General features: G+C 42.5%; 1 protein-coding gene across 20 annotated transcripts in view; it reads right to left on the bottom strand.

Annotated features, from left to right (window-relative positions):
- NUSAP1 (nucleolar and spindle associated protein 1) overlaps positions 1-21,586 on the bottom strand; it is a 93,185-nt gene that overhangs the window by 66,892 nt on the left and 4,707 nt on the right. The window contains exon 4 of one of the 20 annotated variants that reach the window (XR_001445848.3): positions 10,039-11,657. The exons of the other annotated variants lie outside the window; for them this stretch is intronic. The gene's annotated coding sequence lies outside the window, so the exon portion shown is untranslated. Of the gene's footprint in view, positions 1-10,038; positions 11,658-21,586 lie in introns of those variants that run through there. 20 annotated transcript variants of the gene reach the window in all.

The following is a 21,586-nucleotide window of genomic DNA, read 5'->3' as shown; positions in this document are numbered from 1 at the left end:
TGCCCAGGGTGATCTCAAACTCCTGAGCTCAGGCAGATCCTACCCGCCTTGGCCTAGTTAAACTGCTAGGATAACAGGTGTGAGCACTGTGCCTGGCCTGCTTATGCTTTTTTTGAGGGGAGGGTGGTGACACAGGGTCTCACTCTGTCACCCAGGCCTGAGTGCAGAGGTGTGAACATGGCCCACTGCAGCCTCGACTTCCTGGTCTCAAGTGATCCTCCCAACTGTATCATGAATAGCTGGCACCACAGGTTTGTATCACCACACCTGGCTAATTAAAAAAAAAAAAAAAATTGTAGAGACAAGGCCTTGCTATGAGCTCAAACTGGGTTCAAGGGATCCTCTCATTTCAGCCTCCTGAAGTGTTGGAATTACAGCTGTGAGCCATTGTGCCAGGTCTCATTATGTGTAGAGTTACAAAAATTTGGTCCTATAAGCAAGGTTGATGCTTTCTGGCAAAAACCAGCACAATAAAAGCTTTTACTTTTTAAGTAAGACCTAATATAGGCCGGGTGCAGTGGCTCACGCCTGTAATACCAGCACTTTGAGAGGCTGAGGTGGTCGGATCACGAGGTCAGGAGTTCGAGAGCAGCCTGCCCAACACAGTGAAACCCCGTCTACTAAAAATACAAAAGTTAGGCCGGGCGCGGTGGCTCAAGCCTGTAATCCCAGCACTTTGGGAGGCCGAGACGGGCGGATCACAAGGTCAGGAGATCGAGACCATCCTGGCTAACACGGTGAAACCCCGTCTCTACTAAAAAAATACAAAAAAAAAAACTAGCTGGGCGTGGTGGCAGGCGCCTCTAGTCCCAGCTACTCGGGAGGCTGAGGCAGGAGAATGGTGTGAGCCTGGGAGGTGGAGCTTGCAGTGAGCTGAGATCCAGCCACTGCGCTCCAGCCTGGGGGACAGAGCGAGACTCTGTCTCAAAAAAAAAAAAAAAAAAAAAAAAATACAAAAACTAGCTGAGCATGGTGGCGTGCGTCTGTAGTCCCAGCTACTGGGGAGGCTGAGGCAGGAGAATTGCTTGAACCTGGGAGGCAGAGGTTGTGGTGAGCCAAGATCATGCTACTGCACGCCAGCCTGGGTGACAGAGCAACACTCTGTCTCAAAAAAAAAAAAAAAAAAAAAAAAGACCTAATAAATACCACAGTGAGTCGTCCTTGGTTTTTGTTTGTTTTTAAAATTTTTTAAATTTTTTGAGATGGGAGTCTCACTCTGTCGCCCAGGCTGGAGTACAATGGCACGATCTTGGCTCACCACAACCTCTGCCCAATTCTCCTGCCTCAGCCTCCCGCGTAGCTGGGATTACAGGCGCCCGCCACCATGCCTGGCTAGCTTTTGTACTTTTAGTAGTGACGAGGTTTCACCATGTTGGCCAGGCTGGTCTTGAACTCCTGACCTCAGGTGATCCACCTGCCTTGGCCTCCCAAAGTGCTGGGATTACAGGCATGAACCACCACACCCATCTCATCCAGGAGTTTTAAAATATATGTGTGGGTATGTTCACCTCAATATATTTCCTTTCTTTAAACTTTTCTTACATAGGAATATTTGGACCAGGTGCTGTGGCTCACACCTGTAATCCCAGCACTTTGGGAGGCCGAGGCGGGCAGATCATGAGGTCAGGAGATCGAGACCATCCTGGCTAACATGGTGAAACCCCTCTACTAAAAACACAGGAAAAAAAAAAATTAGCCAGGTATGGTTATGGGCACCTGTAGTCTCAGCTACTTGGGAGGCTGAGGCAGGAGAATGGCATGAACCCAGGAGGTGGAGCTTGCAGTGAGCCAAGATCGCACCACTGCACTCCACAGGCTGGGCGACAGAGCGAGACTCTGTCTCAAAAAAAAAAAAAAAAAAAAAAAAATTAAATGCTTGACCTTTACATCAAATTAAACTGGAGAGCTTTAAATAGATTTTTTTCAGATTACATGCTCACTCTAGAAAAAAGAGATGTGTGACAAAATACAGAGTGAAAGTATACTTCTTCCCTTTCTATTTTTTTGAGGCACAATATAGCATCCTGGTAAGTGAGAAGGCTCTGGAACCAAACTGTGGCTTGGGTACTTACTAGCCATGAACTGGAACAATGTATCTGTTTTAAGTTCCTTCTATGTAAAATAGGGATAAAAACTATAGTGCTGTAGTGAGCATTAAACTGTAGAGCTGTAGTGAGCATTAAATGAGTTAATTAATGCATCTAATGTAATTAGAGCAGTGCTTATCACATAGTTGGTGCTCAATGAATACTATTAAACTCCACGTATGTGGATACACACATAGAGACACAAAATAAAGGCAATTACATATATGTTGGAAAAAGTATTCCAAAACTATGGCTACAAAAGCAACATTACATATTGAGGTTTGAATGGCTGCCTGTTCCATTGTACAACACACTGGAAACTGCTACAACTATGTCTCAAATAACCTGGTCCTTTGTTCTTTGACATCTGAAGAGTACTTTGGCACAGGTCTTTGGAAAGACTCCTTCTCCCATCATCAGCATGTACTGCATTATTTAAAATTACCCATTTCAAGTAACGACACGCAATGAGATTTCAGTGCATTCTCAGCCCATGCTGCTTTATTGCTAAAAATATATATATACACAGGTGCAGAGTTTCCAACTCTTTTAACCGTTCCTTTTTACATCAAAGAATTAAATTTCTTCAGAAACCCCAAAGATGCATAGATTAAGAAGCAAGCTGCCTTCTGTAATACTTCAAATAATATTCAATGAAACTCAACATTATACACCAATGGTGCAACAGAGAATATGGAGGACAGCAAATAAACACAGTGAGCAACTCTTATTCTTACAAGGCAGTAAGTAAAGTATAATGTGAAGGGCAGTCTAAGATAATCTTTCTGGTTTTAAGAGATGAGTCGGTTTTATGATAAGTACCAACACTGTTACTGTTTAAGGATTGATGATAATGTATTACCAGAATACCTTTCTTACCCCTGGGAGAAATATGTTTTTTCACTGATGCAATGACATATCACCAAGGGAGGAAAAAACCTGAATACTGTCAGTAACTAAGATACCTATTCTGACTTTAAAGATTTAGGACTTCATGGAAAAATCTGTGATGTCTGGTTTCCCAAAATTATTTTAATGTGCCTTAGTGGAATAATGAGAGGAATTTAGAGAAACTCTGTTCTTAATCTTTACTGGCTGACAGACATGGTATCAGTAATTGGGGAAGAGAAACTATATTCAGGATATGACATCTCACTTCATATATTTGAATGGAAACCAAACATCACAATCACAAGAAGTCTAATTCAATTCTGAACCACTGAAAAGTTACCATTCCACTTTATTCATTCCCAAAGTTATCTGTAGCAAAATCCTACAGGAAAGAATATGAAATAAAGTTTTCAAAACAAATTTTTTTTCAATCATAGAATGTAAAACCTTGAATGTGCCCAGTGAAAATCATTTAGTTTAATCTTGAATTCTATTTAGGCTTGTTTCAGACATCATGAATGCCATTTTTACATCATTTGTCATAATCACTTGTATTTATACAAGGGTTATTTTTAAAATAAGGAATTTTCTCAAAGAAAATTTTAAGCTACTACAGGCCGGGTGCAGTGGCTCACACCTATAATCCCGGCACTTTGGGAGGCTAAGGGGGGCGGATCACATAAGGCCAGGAGTTCGAGACCAGCCTGGCCAACATGGCGAAACTCTGTCTCTATTAAAAATACAAAAATTAGCTGAGGGTAGGTGTATGTCTATAATCCCAGCTCCTCGGGAGGTGGAGGTTGCAGTGAGCTGAGATCACATCACTGCACTCCAGCCTAGGCGACAGAGTGAGACTGTTTAAAAAAAAAAAAAAAAAAAAGAGGCTGGGTGCCCTGGCTCAAGCCTGTAATCCCAGCACTTTGGGAGGCCGAGACGGGTGGATCACGAGGTCAGGAGATCGAGACCATCCTGGCTAACATGGTGAAACCCCGTCTCTACTAAAAATACAAAAAAAAAATTAGCCGGGCACGGTGGCAGGCGCCTGTAGTCCCAGCTCCACAGGAGGCTGAGGCAGGAGAATGGTGTGAACCCAGGAAGTGGAGCTTGCAGTGAGTGGAGATTGCGCCACTGCACTCCAGCCTGGGCGACAGAGCAAGGCTCCGTCTCAAAAAAAAATAAAAAAATAAAAAAATAAAAAAAATTTTAAGCTACTGCAATAAATTTGTTTATTCATTAAATAAAATAAATGGCAAGGATTTTCTTCTTTTAAAGTGGAAACATTTTCTCCTGTTAAACCTGGCATTAAAAGCTTTAGGCAAGAAATTGTAGTCTGGCCAAACCCATCAAGGATAAAACTTTGGCTATAAAATTTGTTTAAACTGTTTTTTATGCAATAAAATAACAAACTAACCACAGATCTGTCAGTATTTTCAGGACTATTCTACAAAAAGGAAGTCTCCCTTGTCGCAGGGGTACTTTATAGTTGGTTATTGGTAGTTGGTTATTGTTAGTTGGTACCAGTATCATCCACAACATGTGCCTAGTCATCTGAAAATTCTGAAATAATGGAAATATGTGCACCCTTACTCTTTTAAACTCAAATCCCAGTTTTAAAAGACCTCAAACTTTGTCTACATAAACCATATTATAAGCCCCATATCCACATCTAGTTATTTTACATATTCCATACTGACATCCTCTACTTTACTTTCTGAAACTCTGCACCTTTCTGATTATATAGCAGCTAATTTATTCAACATGCTTAGTTTGTCTTTTGTTTTCAAACATGCTTGGAGACTAATGGAACCAGGCAAGTGGTTAGAGGGTGGGCACTGTTATGCCCTAGTCCTGACAGTTTGAATGTCTTGTGGTTGCCCCTGTTTATCTTCTTCCCATTTTCAATGGAAGAAAAATCCTTTATTAAAACATGAAAATAATCTGAATAAATTCAAGCTATTGGTTTTAGTCTCTATTGCTTCATTATTAACAAATGCATATATAAAAAATAACTAGTAACCACAACACTGGACATTTTGAGTCATGCATTAGAATGTTCGTACTCTAAAATCAGAGTTAAGGGCCTGCCACTATTGCTTGCACTTTCATCAGACCCAGTTTGAGTTTAATAAGCATGCAAAATAAACTCCTTGATTCAGAGGAATTATGGGAAATAACAAGGATCCATGCAAGTTTCAACTCAAAAGTTGGGTTAATTGCTTAGAAATGCAGGTAGAAGCTCCACATCTATCACAATGCTGCTTCAGAACAGGGTTAGGAGTCATACACAAAAATGTTAAAATTAGGACCACTAATCAGTTTTAAAAGGCTTATATGCAAATCCTGGTCCATCTGAGTACAGAATGATGTACAAACTCTGGGAAAACAAAGAGAATTGAGGGATGTACAGTCTTAAGGAGCTGTTAATTTTCTCGGCCATTTACTGACAACTGTAACAGGAGAGCATCCAGAGTATCGGTGGTTTAGGGGGATGGTTAAGATGCTCTTAGGCAGAATGGTTTCTTTTCTGATTCATGCTAATGAGCATTACCTGCATAGCTCCCTGGGAAAAAAATGATAAAGAACAGGGCTAATACAATGTAAACTCAAGCTATCAATACCCTGAAATTTTATCACAGCCCTCTGCTTTTTAAAACTGTTCACCAAGGGAACCTTCCAAATAGGAAATAATTAATAGCCTAGCAATGTTCATTAATAAACTAGAAGCAATTTGCTTGAACCAACAGCACCATGAGAATGTAAACTCCTGGAGGCCAAGAGTCTTTTCATATTTTTGCATATCACAGATACATGAAGAGTAAACATGAGACCACAGTAACTTTGAAAAGTAATTAACTGTATACTTTCAAGACTATGGAAAACTCGTAGTATATTTTAGCATTTAGAAGTATTAACATGGCTGTTAAGGGTAATCTTTAATTGTTCCAAGTAACTGAACTGCTGACATCATGTAATATGTAGCGCTGTCCCCAGATAGTGCAGATGCCTGAATATTGCTTGGTTATTCCAATGTCTCTAAGACCAACTGACAGCATAGGACATTTAAAGAGGAGCTATAATCAGCTTAACATAGCCTTTTCCCTATGTGTTAGTTGTCATGTAAGAATTAAATATTCAAGAGGCACTATTTCTTAGATCTACATCACTAATCTTTCAGTTTTTTCCCCTGGGAAAACAAGGAAATGTAGACCCAGTCTTTTCAGGGATAGTCAAGGTGCTAAAAGGCCAAGACAGACATCAGGTGAAAGGGAGTGAAGTCACCCTAGTTCCACTATTATATTCTGATGTGAGCTGTGTGGTTCCTCAGCTGAAGAAAGAAACTAGTTTGCTGGGTTCTCCTTGATGAAGAATAAGCAGTCACAGGCCATAGGACACATCTATATTAGGCAAGGTTTCACATCCCGCCCACCCAAACATATTCACTAGCTATTCCTTTCAATCCCTCTGCTTTGCATCTTTAAATCCTAACTCCCTAATCATAAGCATGAGAGAAGTCCAGCTTATCCATGTTCTTGGGAGTTTTTTTAAAACATTAAACTCACAAACTTCTCTCCCTTTAAAAAAAATGTACCCAGGAAACTAATGGAGAAAGATAAGGAGACAAAGCAGAAAGTACACCATTCTACAAAATGAATGCCTGTTGCTAAAACATCGTGAGCAAAAAACCCACAGAGCGGCTTCAGTGGGGCTGTAGTACATTTGTTTCCAGGTTAAGCACTATAAAGGTTTAATTTCAACAGCTCTAACCTCTGATTTAGGAAACAAAGAGGGTCTTTAACTTACACAAAAGTCGATTATTTCTCACACAAAGATAAATTCATATACATTCATACTGCTAAAAGAAAGTACCTTTCGGCCGGGCGTGGTGGCTCACGCCTGTAATCCCAGCACTTTGGGAGGCCGAGACGGGTGGATCACGAGGTCAGGAGATCGAGACCATCCTGGCTAACACGGTGAAACCCCATCTCTACTAAAAAATACAAAAAACTAGCCGGGCGAGGTGGCGGGCGCCTGTAGTCCCAGCTACTTGGGAGGCTGAGGCAGGAGAATGGCGTGAACCCGGGAGGCGGAGCTTGCAGTGAGCCGAGATCCGGCCACTGCACTCCAGCCTGGGCAACAGAGCGAGACTCCGTCTCAAAAAAAAAAAAAAAAAAGAAAGAAAGTACCTTTCATATCCTCTTTATGCAGAACATTTTTTCCTTTTGTACAGTTTTTTTTTTTTTTTTTTGAGGTGGAGTCCCGCTGTCACCAGGCTGGAGTACAGTAGTACGATCTCGGCTCACTGCAACCTCCGCCTCCCAGGTTTAAGCGATTCTCCTGCTTCAGCCTCCCGAGTAGCTGGGACTACAGGCACGCACCACCACACCCGGCTAATTTTTGTATTTTTAGTAGAGATGGCATTTCACCATGTTGGCCAGGATGGGCTTGATCTCGTGACCTTGTGATCCGCCTGCCACAGCCTCCCAAAGTGTCGGGATTACAGGTGTGAGCCGCCGCACCTGGCCTGTGTGCAACTCTTGATTGCAGAGCCCCACAAACTCAAGCAGTATCACTTATTCTACTGTACAACCTTGCTAATGCAAATTACTATACATGCACGAACTTATTGCTACTAAAATTCTACCTCTTGAAAATTACTATTCATTTTATGGCTTTTTTTTTTTTTTTTTTTGCAACAGGAAATATCCTTTCCTATATACTGTGCTATTCTGTATTCATTACCTTTTCAGTTTTTTTTTTTTTTTTAATTTAAATGCTTTTCAGTAATGGATTCTTCCAGGCACTAAACTACTTAAGTCAAGAGTGTAACTACTTCAGATATACGATGAGAATCTAAACTTGGGTCTCTGGAGATCTGCTGCCACAGTCTACTTGTTCTAACCTGTGTCTGCACAAGATACACCACATTATAATAGTTTTGCATTTGCTATCATACATTAGTTATGTAGAATCTGTGTCAGCAAATGCTAGACTCTCCCTAATACTGAAATTGAAAAAAATCACCTCAGAAAACTGCCACTTCTGAGTTTTCAAGGCAGCTTTTAGAGGTAGGAATTCCTTCTCTACAGAAAGCTATCTTCTTATTTCAGAACAAAACAACTGTTTTATTTCCACAAGTAAAGCAGATAAAAGTGAAAGCTGTCTAAGGCTTACTATACCCAAGAGAAAGAGTCTACTTATTACATAGCAACCTAGGTAGGTGCCACCCAGCTACATTTCCAGTTCTCATGAAAAGGTCTGAAAATCTCATCAACAGACAATTCAGCACATTTGGAAATAGGAAGAGCCCTAACAAATAACTGAATACTCCAAATTACGGAGTGTTTGCACACAGCATGCTGCAAATAGGAAATGTAAATGGTCTGCAGATTAGAAAAGCACTCACTAAAGCAAGTAACAGCATCTCCACAAGACATGCAAAATGTAATTTCATGACATACAAGGAGTAGGAAAACAATGAACCTAAAAGACATGCCATGTTAAGACATGAAAAGAGCAGGCCGGGTGGATTACTTGAGGTCAGGAGTTCGAGACCAGCCTGGCCAACACGGCAAAACCCCGTCTCTACTAAAAATACAAAAATTGGCTGGGCGTGGTGGCGCGTGCCTGTAGTCCCAGCTACTCGGGAGGCTGAGGCACGAGAATCACTTGAACCCAAGAGGCAGAGGTTGCAGTGAGCCGAGATTGTGCCACTGCACTCCAGCCTGGTGACAGAGTGAGACTCTATCTCCCCCCATAACCCCCCCGAAAAAAGAGCAAAGCAGAATAATTAAATGGGGTCTGATTTTGACTTGATGTTTCATAAGACACAAAGACAGCTGGTTTCCAGATACCTTATGGAAAGCTGAAATGTCCTCATAGTATCTCAGATTTTGACCCCACATTTCTATTCATAAATGAGTCTTTTGGGCCTTAATCTCTTTTCCCCAGGGAGAATATAACAGATTTAGACATTATGGAAAAAGAAAAGGTTTGGATTTTCCACTCTTTTTACACTATTTGTTATTATCAATAATTCATCCTGAAGTTTAAAATCACTAGGCTCATGCACTAACCCCTAACATGGCACTACAATATGCTACCAAGCACTAATGCTTACAAAACTATACACATCTCAAAATGGAAGACATTGGTGATTTTGTTGTTCTTAAACAACTTGTAACATTTGTCCACAAGTATTAAAATATACATATATATATATATTTCTATTGCACATACCCCGTTGTTTAACTTTTCAAAAGAAAACCTGCCAGCTAACATGGAAGAGCAAGGGAACGGAAGGAAGCATGGCCACAAATCCATGTATAGTCCTGCCTGAAATATAGCTCTTCCTATCAAGGGGACCAAAATAGACAAGAAAAAAATGTAGATGTATTAAGTAAACACTGGGCAACTACAGCTGGAATATATCCATTTTGTTAAATGCATCTGGTCTGAACCATGGAAGATACAGAAACAATTTCAAGAGCATTAGACACTGGTTCTCTCCACTGTGGAATGAAAAAAATATAAAACATATAGAGACACTGAGTCTGATAGCTATTCAAACAAGTGGGCCAGAGCTGGTTTCAATGGTGCCAAAAGTACAGGTACTCTACCCCTGCCAAATGATCCTACCAAAAACGGTGCCAGAAGTACAGAGAAGATGGGTTAACAGACAGCTGGAAGGTACAAATTCTCCATGATATGACATTTTCAACATACTAGTGTTGAAAACATATATTTCAACCATATATGTAGGCTCCATTCTGTCTTGAACAATTTCAAAATATTAAAGAAAAACTTGAGTAGGTAACTTAGAGAAAATTTTGAGTAATTATTTTACTAAAAGTAATTTTTACCCATTTCAAATGGGTTGATTGACCAATTAGTGAGATTGACCAATCTCACTAACAGTAAGAGTGCTCAACATTTCCCATTTTGGGTCATTTTTATCACTCTCAAATTTTGGTGAATCTTCCCTAAGTTCCCAGCATCACAGCATTCATGGACCTGAGTGAACATTCTGGAAAACACAGAGATGTTCCAGTATTCTCTGTTCTTAATTTCATCTAATTAGTTTTAAAATTTATTCTCTACTCACAAAGAAGCATCAATAAAGGTTTCACTCTTATATAAAGACCTGACAATACATACAATGGTCCTCTGCTGATTTGGAAGCAAGGACAGTTTTCTACGACAGTCTGTTCTTTATAATGTATAACTGTTGTGGGAAAAAAAGAAAATCCATGTCTTATTGTAATTATTTTTCTTGTTTTGAGGTTTCTTTTCCACGATGACCCAACCACAAGTTTAGGAACATTGCTTCTGAGGCCCATTCTCTGATGAGAAAGTTCAGTCCCAACTGGGGAAAGTACCTGAGTCCCAGCCTTTTCAGCCTAACAATATACCTAGTATCTCGAGTAAGAAATCAGGCTGGGAGTGGTGGTGTGTGCCTATAATCCTAGCTACTTGGGAGGCCGAGGCAGGAGAATCGCTTGAACCCAGGTGGGACAGACTGCAGTGAGCAGAGATCACGCCAGTCACTCCAGCCTGGGTAACAGAGCGAGACTCTGCCTCAAAAAAAAAAAAAAAAAAAAAAAAAAAATCACACATCCAAGTATCCACCTTGGGTTGCAGGAAGAGTTAATCTTATGCGTTTACAAAAAAATGTAACTATATAATGTGAAACACCATAGAGTCAGATGGCACTGCATGAGGCATTTTTGCTTCTTTTTCTTAAGGAAAAGGAGTTATATGGAAAATTCTCTCATCCTCCCCTCTCTGACCCCGACTCCTCTATGTCCAAAGTTTTTTTTTTTTTTCTGAGATGGAGTCTCACTCTGTCGCCCAGGCTGGAGTGCAGTGGTGCAATCTCGGTTCACTGCGAACTCTGTCTCCCGGGTTCAAGTGATTCTCCTGTTTCAGCCTCCCGAGTAGCTGGGATTACAGGCATGCACCACCACACCCGGCTAATTTTCTATGTTTAGTACAGATGGGGTTTCTCCATGTTGGTCAGGCTGGTCTTGAACTCCCAACTTCAAGTGATTCGCCTGCTTCGGCCTCCCAAAGTGTTGGGATTACAGGCGTGAGCCACCGAACCCGGCCTAGGTTTTTGTTTAAAATTGGGTCTTTGTTCTTATTCAGTAAATCTATGTCACAGGATGAGCCAGGATTTAAATATACAAACATACATTTTTAGTATCTTTCACGTCAAATTAGAAAGACATATTTGGAATTTACTGCTGCAGTCTCAACTGTGCTTATCATGGTAGTGGCTGAAACTGGAAGACATTTTTTTTAAAACCCTGAAGCATCCATACTTGCTACTTCTTTAGTTTTCTTGCTTGGAATGAAAAGTATTCACAAATACCACCACCTAAGCACCTGTTTCAAATGAAACTCAGCCTTCAGCTTGCAAATGATGTCTTTATAAGTAAGCAAACAGCAGAAGACCCATGCGAGTTGCTTCTTTCTTCCTGGAGATGTTGGCAGGATAACTGGAATCCTAGGAGCTCCTCTGTGTTGAATTTGAGAGGCAGAACAAAAAGAAAAGTGGCCTTTTCCATTCCAAATCATGGAGGTAATGTGTAGAGAAGTGATAGCCACATTTCAAGAATAGGGAAAGTAACTGGGTAAAAGAAGCAGGACTACCCATTCTAGGAGACAACATAGAGACACCTAGAAATACAAAATAAAAACAGAAAGATTAGGACAGGTACTTCTGCATAAGCTGACTCAAAACAATATCTAAAATATAAAGAAAAGAATAGCCTGGGTGCAGTGGCTCACATCTGTAAATCTAGCACTTTGGGAAGCCAAGGCAGGTGGATCATGAGGTCAGGAGTTGAAGACCAGCCTGGTCAACATGGTGAAATTCTGTCTCTACTAAAAATACAAAAATTAGCTGGGCGTGGTGACGGGTGCCTATAGTCCCAGCTACTCAGGAAGCCGAGGCAGGAGAATTGCTTGAACCTGGGAGGCAGAGATTTCAGTGAGCCAAGATTGCTTCACTGCACTCCAGCCTGGGCAACAGAGTGTGACTCTGTCTCAAACAAACAAACAAACAAACAAAAAAGAAAAGAGTATTTTGGATTACATATTATCTAAAAGAAAATGACCAACCATAACACCAAATTCAGTACTATTATCAGAAAAGCAGTAATAGCCAGAAAAAAAATTACAAGCACGATACAAAAAAAGCTGGATTTATACAAACATGATACAAAAAACTTTTCTGCATATAAAACATTTTTTGTTTTGTTTTGTTTTTTTGTTTGAGACGGAGTCTTACTCTGCTGCACAGGCTGGAGTGCAGTGGCATGATCTCAGCTCACTGCAACCTCTGCCCTCTGGGTTCAAGTGATTCTCCTGCCTTAGCCTCCTGAGTAGCTGGGATTACAGGCATGCACCACCACACTCGGCTAATTTTTGTATTTTTAGTAAAAACGGGGTTTCACCATGTTGGCCAGGCTGGGTTCGAACTCCTGACCTCAAGTGATTCACCCGCCTCAGCCTCCCAAAGTACTGGGATTACAGGCATGAGCCACTGGGCCCGGCCACATTTGTGTTTTAAAGTAGCACTGAGCCAGTTGCAGCAGCTCACACCTGTAATCCCAGCACTTTGGGAGGCTGAGGGCAGGAGGATCCCTTGAGCCCAGGAGTTGGAGACCAGCCTGGGCAACACAGCAAGACCCCACTCTAGAAAAAATAAAAAATTAGCAGGGCGTGGCGGTGCCCTCTTGTGGTCCCAGCTACTTTGGAGGCTGAAGCAGGAGCATTGCTTGAGGCCTGGAGGTTGGGGTTGCAGTGAGCCATGATTGCACCACTGCACTCAGCCTGGGCAAGAGTGAGACTGTCTCCAAAAAATAAAAATGAAAAATAACGTAGCAGTGTATCTTCGCTTGCAGCTCCTATCAAAATAAAAAAGAAACAAAAATAAACACAAGTAGCACTGTACTCCAAATTTGATGTCTAAATATATAATACTCAAAACCATACGTATCTTACTCTGAATCACCTTCAACTACCAGCAATAAATGGTATTTTATAAAATATAACTGTAAGTAAAATACATACTGTTTCATTATCACCAAATGTAAACATGTAAAGACTAAATCAAGGCCGGGCGCAGTGGCTCACGCCAGTAATCCCAGCAGTTTGGTAGGCCTAGGCGGGTGGATCACCTGAGGTCAGGAGTTCGAGACCACCCTGGTCAACATGGTGAAACCCCATGGCTATTAAAAATACAAAAAAATTAGTTGGACGTGGTGGCGGGTGCCTGTGATCCCAGCTATTCAGGAGGCTGAGGCAGGAGAATTGCTTGAACCTGGAGGCGGAGGTTGCAGTGAGCCAATATTGTGCCACTGCACTCCAGCCTGGGTGACAAGAGTGAGACTCTGTCTGAAAAAAATTTTTAAAAAGTACATCAAGTTCATTGTTGCTAAATGTAAAAACTGTTAAATCTGCAAAAAGATGTTAGACACAAAAGGGCAAATATTGTATAATTCCACTTACATGAGATACTGACAATAGTCAAATTCATAGAGATTTAGAGTAGAGAGGTTACCAGGGGCTGTGGGAGGGAAGATGGGGAGATTAATGAGTACTGAGTTTATTTGAAATGATGAAAAAATTCTAGAGATAATGGTAATGCTTATACAACCATGTGGAATATACTTAATGCCAATGAATTGTACACTGTAAAATGTTTAAGAGTTTTACAATAATACATCACAGATGCCCGTCAAAGGCTTAAATGATTTTAGTTTACAAAAATGATCAATAGCGATCAGCTAACTAGTCTTTCTAGCCCACTATTTTCAGTCTGTCATATACATTAAAAAACACCTCAACTGTAAATTGAAGCTAAATAACCTCTTCTGGTTCAAGATGGGGTTCTTATTAAAAGCCTAGGAAAGCCAAATGTATATTAATCCCGAATCAAATCAGGAGGAAAAAAAGTGCAGAATTTGCACTTGTTGCAAAAGCAGCATGTAAGAGGAAAAAGTAAAGATCCACAGGTGGCAGGGCGCAGTGGCTCAAGCCTGTAATCCCAGCACTTTGGGAGGCCAAGACGGGCGCATCACAGGGTCAGGAGAACAAGACCATCCTGGCTAACACGGTGAAACCCCGTCTCTACTAAAAAATACAAAAAACTAGCTGGGCAAGGTGGCAGGCGCCTGTAGTCCCAGCTACTCGGGAGGCTGAGGCAGAAGAATGGAGTAAACCCGGGAGGTGGAGCTTGCAGTGAGCTGAGATCCGGCCACTGCACTCCAGCCTGGGCGGAGCGAGACTCCGTCTCAAAAAAAAAAAAAAAAAAAAAAGAGATCCACAGGTACACCTTTAGAACCCTGAGCAGCAGAGCTGCCTCATTACAGAGGCTCACTTGAAACGCGGGGGGTGGAGGTTGCAGTGAGCAAAGATAGCGCCATTGCCCTCCAGAATAGCAACAGAGCAAGACTGTCTCAAAAAAAAGGTGTGGCCGGGCGCGGTGGCTCATGCCTGAAATCCCAGCACTTTGGGAGGCCGAGGCGGGCGGATCACGAAGTCAGGAGATCGAGATCATCCTGGCCAACACGGTGAAACCCCGTCTCCACTAAAAATACAAAAATTAGCCGGGCGTGGTGGTGGCGCCTGTAGTCCCAGCTACTCAGGAGGCTGAGGCAAGAGAATGGCGTGAACCCGGGACGTGGCGCTCACTGCAAGCTCCAGCCTGGGCAACAGAGCAAGACTCAGTCTCAAAAGACATAACATAACATAACATAACATGAAACATAACATAAAATGTATGTAAAAACACCTTGGCCGGGCGCAGTGGCTCACGCCTGTAATCCCAACACTTTGGGGGGTCAAGCTGGGAGGATCACGAGGTTAGCAGTTCGAGACCAGCCTGGCCAACATGGTGAAACCCCCGTCTCTACTAAAAATACAAAAACTAGCCAGGTGTGGTGGCAGGCACCTGTAATCCCAGCTACTTGGGAGGCTGAAGCATGAGAATTGCTTGAACCTGGGAGCTGAAGGTTGCAGTGAGTTGAGATCGGGCCACTTGCACTCCTGCCTGGGTGACAGAGCAAGATGCCGTCTGGATGGGGGAGGAAGCACACCTTGAACATATATAAACTTTGTCCCCCAAATAATCTGTATCTTAATATTAGGCAATAACACTAGCAAATCATAAGCGTATACTCTTCAAAATGCCCAATTTCATATCTCAGACATGACTAATCAATTTATACACTCTTACACATAGGTATGTATGTGCATGTATCATTAATGGCAGGATATAACTAACCCATTTGAAGATGGCTGTCTGGGCACAGTGGTTCACACCTATAATCCCAGCACTCTGGGAGGCTGAGGCGGGGGAAGGCTGCTTGAGCCCACGAGTTTGAGACTAGCCTGGCAATATACTAAGATTCTGTCTCTACAAAAAACTGAAAAAATTAGCGAGTGTGGTGGCATGTGCCTATAGTCCCAACTACCCAGGAGGCTGAGGTGGGAGAATCGCTTGGGCCCAGGAGGCAAAGTTGTAGTGAGCTGAAACTGTGCCACTGCACTCCTGCCTGGGTGACAGTGAGACCCTGTCTCAAAACAAACAACAACAAAACCCAGAATAGCTGAATAAATAGCAGCTTAGTGTAAAAGCCAAAACTCATGACCTTCAGTTCCTCTTAAGATCTGCACCCTGATCTCTTCTGACCATAGCTCCATCATGGGCTCTAACCACGGTGGACTCTGCTCTTTCTGAAACATTAGGCATGCTCCTTACAGCCTTTGTAGTGGCTGTTCCCACACTGGGAGGACTCTTCCCCCAGGTATCTGCATAACTAAGTCCCCCTGCAGGTCTCTAAATATCACTTCTTCGTTGAGGCCTACCTTGGGCCCCTATATAAACCTGTATCTTCCCCTCATCCTATACACAGATAATCTCCCATCATTGCCCTTTATCCCGCTCTAGTTTTCCCTTTATCCACAGCAGGTGACACTATCTAGGAACTTACAAGAGGTACTTACTTCATTTCTCACTTATTGTTTTGTCTAAAATGTAAGATCCACTGGAAGGATCCTGTTTTGTTCACCCATGAATTATAAGCCCCAGAATAGCATGTGACCCATGGTAGGCACTTGATGAAAATGTGTTGAATAGGTTGGGTGTGGCGGCTCATGCCTGTAACCCTAGCACGTTGGGAGGCCAAGGTGGGTGGATCACCTGAGGTCAGGAGTTCGAGACCAGTCTGGCCAACATGGCAAAACCCCATCTCTACTAAAAATACAAAAATTAGCCAGGTGTGGTGGCAGGTGCCTGTAGGCCTAGTTACTTGGGAGGCTAAGGCAGGAGGACAGCTTGTGTCCGAGGGGCAGAGATTGCAGTGAGATGAGATTGCACCACTGCATTCCAACCTGCGTGACAGACCGAGACTTTATCTTAAAAAAAAAAAAATTGTTGAATACATGAATAGTAGGGCTCTTAAATGCTTAGCCAACATGAACTAAAAATATAATTAGACACAATCTAGAAAGTCTAGTTTTCTTTTTTTTTCGAGATGGAGTCTCCTGTGTCACCCAGGCTGGAGTGCAATGGCACAATCTCGACTCACTGCAACCTTTACCTCCCGGGTTCAAGCAATTCTCCTGCCTGAGCCTCCTGAGTGGCTGGGATTACAGGTGCCTGCCACTATGCCCAGCTGATTTTTTGTATTTTTAGTAGAGACAGAGTTTCACCATGTTGACCAGGCTGGTCTTGAACTCCTGACCTCGTGATTCACCTGCCTCAGCCTCCCAAAGTGGTGGGATTACAGGCGTGAGCTACCACACCCGGCTGCTGAAAATCTAGTTTTCTAGATTTATCAACTACAACTATACAACAGATACACAAAACTTACAAATAAATTCCCCCTAAAGTTGGCCTCACATTAGGTACTTTCAAGTGGTTGAAGTTACTCACTTGCTTACTGATGCTGATTATATAAAGTAACCTTCTACTAAAAAACCTGACTCATTGGGAGGATCGCAAAGGAGAATATAAATTGTATGTGGACACCTTAGGTAAGCTAGCTTGTGAGCCAATGATTTGCTGTGCTAATCAGCCTCCAAAATAATCACCAGTGATTGCTGCCTCCTGGTATTCAGGCCTTTTTACAGTCGCCTCCAACAATGAATCAGGGTTAATCTACGTGACTGTTGTATAATAAAGACTCTGACTGCCCTTTGTTCCGGGAAAGGATACTCTAAATCCTTCGAATTTAGAGTAAATAAGCCAGTGGAAATTAAATAATACACTCCTGGCCGGGCGCGGTGGCTCAAGCCTGTAATCCCAGCACTTTGGGAGGCCGAGACGGGCGGATCACGAGGTCAGGAGATCGAGACCATCCTGGCTAACACGGCGAAACCCCGTCTCTACTAAAAAATACAAAAAATTAGCCAGGCGAGGTGGCGGGTGCCTGTAGTCCCAGCCACTCGGGAGGCTGAGGCAGGAGAATGGCGTGAACCCGTGAGGCGGAGCTTGCAGTGAGCTGAGATCCGGCCACTGCACTCCAGCCTGGGTGACAGAGCGAGACTCCATCTCAAAAAAAAAAAAAAAAAAAAAAAAATACACTCCTAAACCAGTGAGTCAAAAAATAAATCAAAAAGGAAATTAGAAAGTACCTTGAGACAAATGAAAACCTAATAAAAACTTATGGGATGTGGTGAAAGCAATGCTAAGATGGAAATTTATAGCTGTAAATGCTTACATTAAAATAGCCCTCAGCCAGCAGTGGTGGCACATGCCTGTAGTCCCAGCTACTCAGGAGGCTGAGATGGGAGGATCACTTGAGGCCAGGAGTGCAAGGCTGCAGTGTGCCATGATCACACCTGAAAAAGCCACTGAACTCCAGCCTGGGTAACAGAGTGAGATCTTGTTTCTAAAAAGTCAGCCAGGCACAGTGGCTCACACCTGTAATCCCAGCACTTTGGGAGACCAAGGCGATCGGATCACTTGAAGTCAGGAGTTTCAAACCAGCCTGACCAACATGGGGAAAGTCTATCTCTACTAAAAATACAAAAATTATCTGGGCATGGTGGCGCACACCTGTAATTCCAGCTACTTGGGAGGCTGAGGCAGGATAATTGCTTGAACCCAGGAGGTAGAGGTTCCAGTGATCTGAGATTGCACCACTGCACTCTGGCCTGAGCAACAGAGTGAAACTGTCTCAAAAAAAGTAAAAAGACCTCAAATCAACCAACCTAACTTTAAAGGAACTAAAAACAATAAAGAAAACAAATGAATCAAAAGTTGGTTCTAACAGGGTCATGGGAATCTCTAAATCTATAGCCAGGTGGTCAAAAATGCAGGTGGCTGGGGGTACCTCCAAAGTACAGCTGGCATCTGAAGTGAGGACAGTCTTGTTGAGGACCATGCCCTTTGACCTGTAGGTCTATGCTAACTCTGGGTGGTGTCAGAAATGTATTGCCATGGTCGGGAGTGGTGGCTCACGCCTGTAATCCCAGCACTTTGGGAGGCGGAGGCAGGCGGATCACGAGGTCAGGAGATCGAGACCATCCTGGCTAACACGGTGAAACCCCATCTCTACTAAAAATACAAAATATTAGCCGGGCAGGGTGGCGGATGCCTGTAGTCCCAGCTACTCGGGAGGCTGAGGCAGAAGAATGGCGTGAACCCGGGAGGCAGAGCTTGCCATGCTCTAGCCTGAGGAACAAAGTGAGACTCCATCTCAAAAAAAAAAAAAAAAAAAGTATTGTCATGTACCACTTGATGTCAGAATACTGACCACCAGAACAAGGTGGATGTGACAGTGAGTGACTTCTGAGGCAAAGTCATAGAGTAGACTATGGTTTTTGTCTTGTTCTCTTAGATTGCTTGTTTAGGGAGAAGCCAGCCACCGTATAAGGGTGCTCACACAGCCCTGAAAGAGGCCTACATTGGAAAGAAATGAAACTTCCCCCTAAACAGCATGAATGTGCCAGCCATGTAAATGTGTCACCATAGAACTCCATCAGACTTCAAGCTTTTTTTTTCTTTTTTGAGATGGAGCCTTGCTCTGTTGCCCAGGCTGGAGTACAGTGGCGCGCGATCTCGGCTCACTGCAAGCTCCACCTCCCAGGTTCATGCCATTCTCCTGCCTCAGCCTCCTGAGTAGGTGGGACTACACAGGCGCCCGCCACCAAGCCCGGCTAATTTGTGTGTATGTGTTTTTAGTAAAGATGGGGTTTCACCATGTTAGCCAGGATGGTCTCCATCTCCAGACCTCGTGATCCGCCCACCTTGGCCTCCCATAGTGCTGGGATTACAGGTGTGAGCCAATGCACCCAGCCAGACTTCAAACTTTTAAGAGACCCTAAGCCAGAACCTCCCCATAGCTAAGCTATTCCTAAATTCTTGAGAGACGTAATAGATATTTGTTGCTGTGTTAATCCACTAAGTTTTGGGTTATTTGTTATACAGCAATAACTAATATACTTTGCTTCCTCTAAGGACAGAGAGAATGATGTATCGTGGGAGTTAGTGCCCCTTTTTTACTTTGCTATGTAAATAGGGAATTTAGAATATATTCTAAACACAAAACACAATGAATACTATTATCACTATCAATCAAATTAAGTTTATAACTGTCATATTAAAAAAAAAACCTTGCTAGCTAGGCGTGGTGGCAGGCACCTGTAATCCTAACTACTCAGGAGGCTGACGCACGAGAATCGCTTGAACCCGAGGCGGAGGTTGCAGCAAGCACCAATGCACTCTAGCCTGGGCAACAGAGTGAGACTCCGTCTCAAAAAAATAAATTAAAAAAAAACCAAAAACCAAACACCTTACCAGGCGCGGTGGCCCACGCCTGTAATCCTAGCACTTTGGGAGGCTGAGGGGGGTGGATAACCTGAGGTCAGGAGTTGGAGACCAGCCTGGCCAACATGGCAAAACTCCATCTCTAATAAAAATACAAAAATTAGCTGGGTGTGGTGGCGGACACCTGTGATCCCAGGTACGAAAGAGGCTGAGGCAGAATAGCTTGAACCTGGGGGATGGAGGTTACAGTGAGCCAAGATTGTGCCACTTCACTCCAGCCTGGGCAAAAGAGCGAGAGACAACAACAAAAAATAGGTGAGGTGCTCAATTCCTGCCCCCTAGGTAGGAATATACTATACTTTATCAATGTAAAATGTTGCCTGAGCAAAAATTTGTTTTCATTTATCAAATATTTATTCAGCGCTTCCTTTGAAAATTCTAAATTACTTATTTGAATAAATATATGTAAGAGATAAGGTAAAACAGGGTAAACAGTGTTTCTTGCACATCCTTTTAGGAATATTCTATGGCTACACAACATCTCTAGAGACATTTCCCACAAATGAAAGCACACTATATATTGTTCTGTACCTTGCTTTTTCTGTTAATGTATCTTAGAGATCATTCCACTTCAGAACAAAGTACCACTTTGTAAGTAAAGTACTACCTTTGATGTACTTTATTTACATCAGTTCTCTACACCATATACATTTTATAAACATATTATATAAAAAAACATAAATATATATTATATATGTAAATTACACACACACACACACACACACACATATATATTTTTTTCCCAGAGACAGTGTTGCTCTGTCGCCCAGGTTGGAGTGCAGTGGTGCAATCTCAGCTCACTGCAACCTCTACCTCCCAGGTTCAAGCAATTATCCTGCCTCAGCCTCCAGAGTAGCTGAGACTACAGGCAAGCGCCACTATGCCCGGCTAATTTTTGTATTTTTAGCAGAGACACGGTTTCACCATGTTGGCCAGGCTCATCTCAAACACCTGACCTCAAGGAACCCACCCGCCTTGGCATCCCAAAGTGCTGGGATTACAGGTGTGAGCTAACACACCCAGCCTACAGATGGGTATTTAGATTACTATAAATATTGTGCTATACCAATGTCAAGTTTCTATTATCATCTACTTGAACTTAAACTTGTAAACCCAAGTGGTAAGGCCTTCCTCACTCTAAAGGGCATTTTGCCTCATCAGTTTTTATTCCCGTTCTTACTACTGATATATATATATATAAAATCAATCATATATATCATATATACACACACATATACATATACATACAAAGGTTGTTTTATTTTTCAATGTTTTTATTGTGATAAAATACACATAAAATTTACCATATTAACCCTTTCGAGTATACAATTCAGTAGTATTAAGTACATTCATGCTGCTGTGCAACCATCACCATAATCCATCTCCAGGACTCATTTCTTCTTCCCAAACTGAAACCTTGTACACATTACACAGTAATTCCCTCTCACTGCCCTTCCTGCAGCCCCTGGCGACCATCATTCTACTTTCTGTCTCTATAATTCTGATGCTGCCCAAGCTGGGGTGCAGTGGCTACTCACAGGCACAATCAGCGTACTGCAGCCTTGAACTTCTGGCCTCAAACAATCCTACTACTTCAGTTTCCAGAGTAGCTGGTACTACATACAAGGTTTCAATCCTCAAAGCAGTTGCACACTGAATGGTTTCATATAAATAATCAAGGTACAAGTAGGCTTGTACCTAATGGGTTGAACTGTGTCCTCCCAATATTCGCATGTTAAAAGTCCTAGCCCCTAGTACCTCATAC

The sequence above is a fragment of the Macaca mulatta genome, chromosome 7, assembly GCF_049350105.2.
Source record: "Macaca mulatta isolate MMU2019108-1 chromosome 7, T2T-MMU8v2.0, whole genome shotgun sequence".
NCBI classification, from domain to species: Eukaryota; Metazoa; Chordata; class Mammalia; order Primates; family Cercopithecidae; genus Macaca; species Macaca mulatta.
The sequence above is the reverse complement of the archived record's forward strand: the minus strand, read 5'-3'. Positions and strand labels throughout refer to the sequence as shown.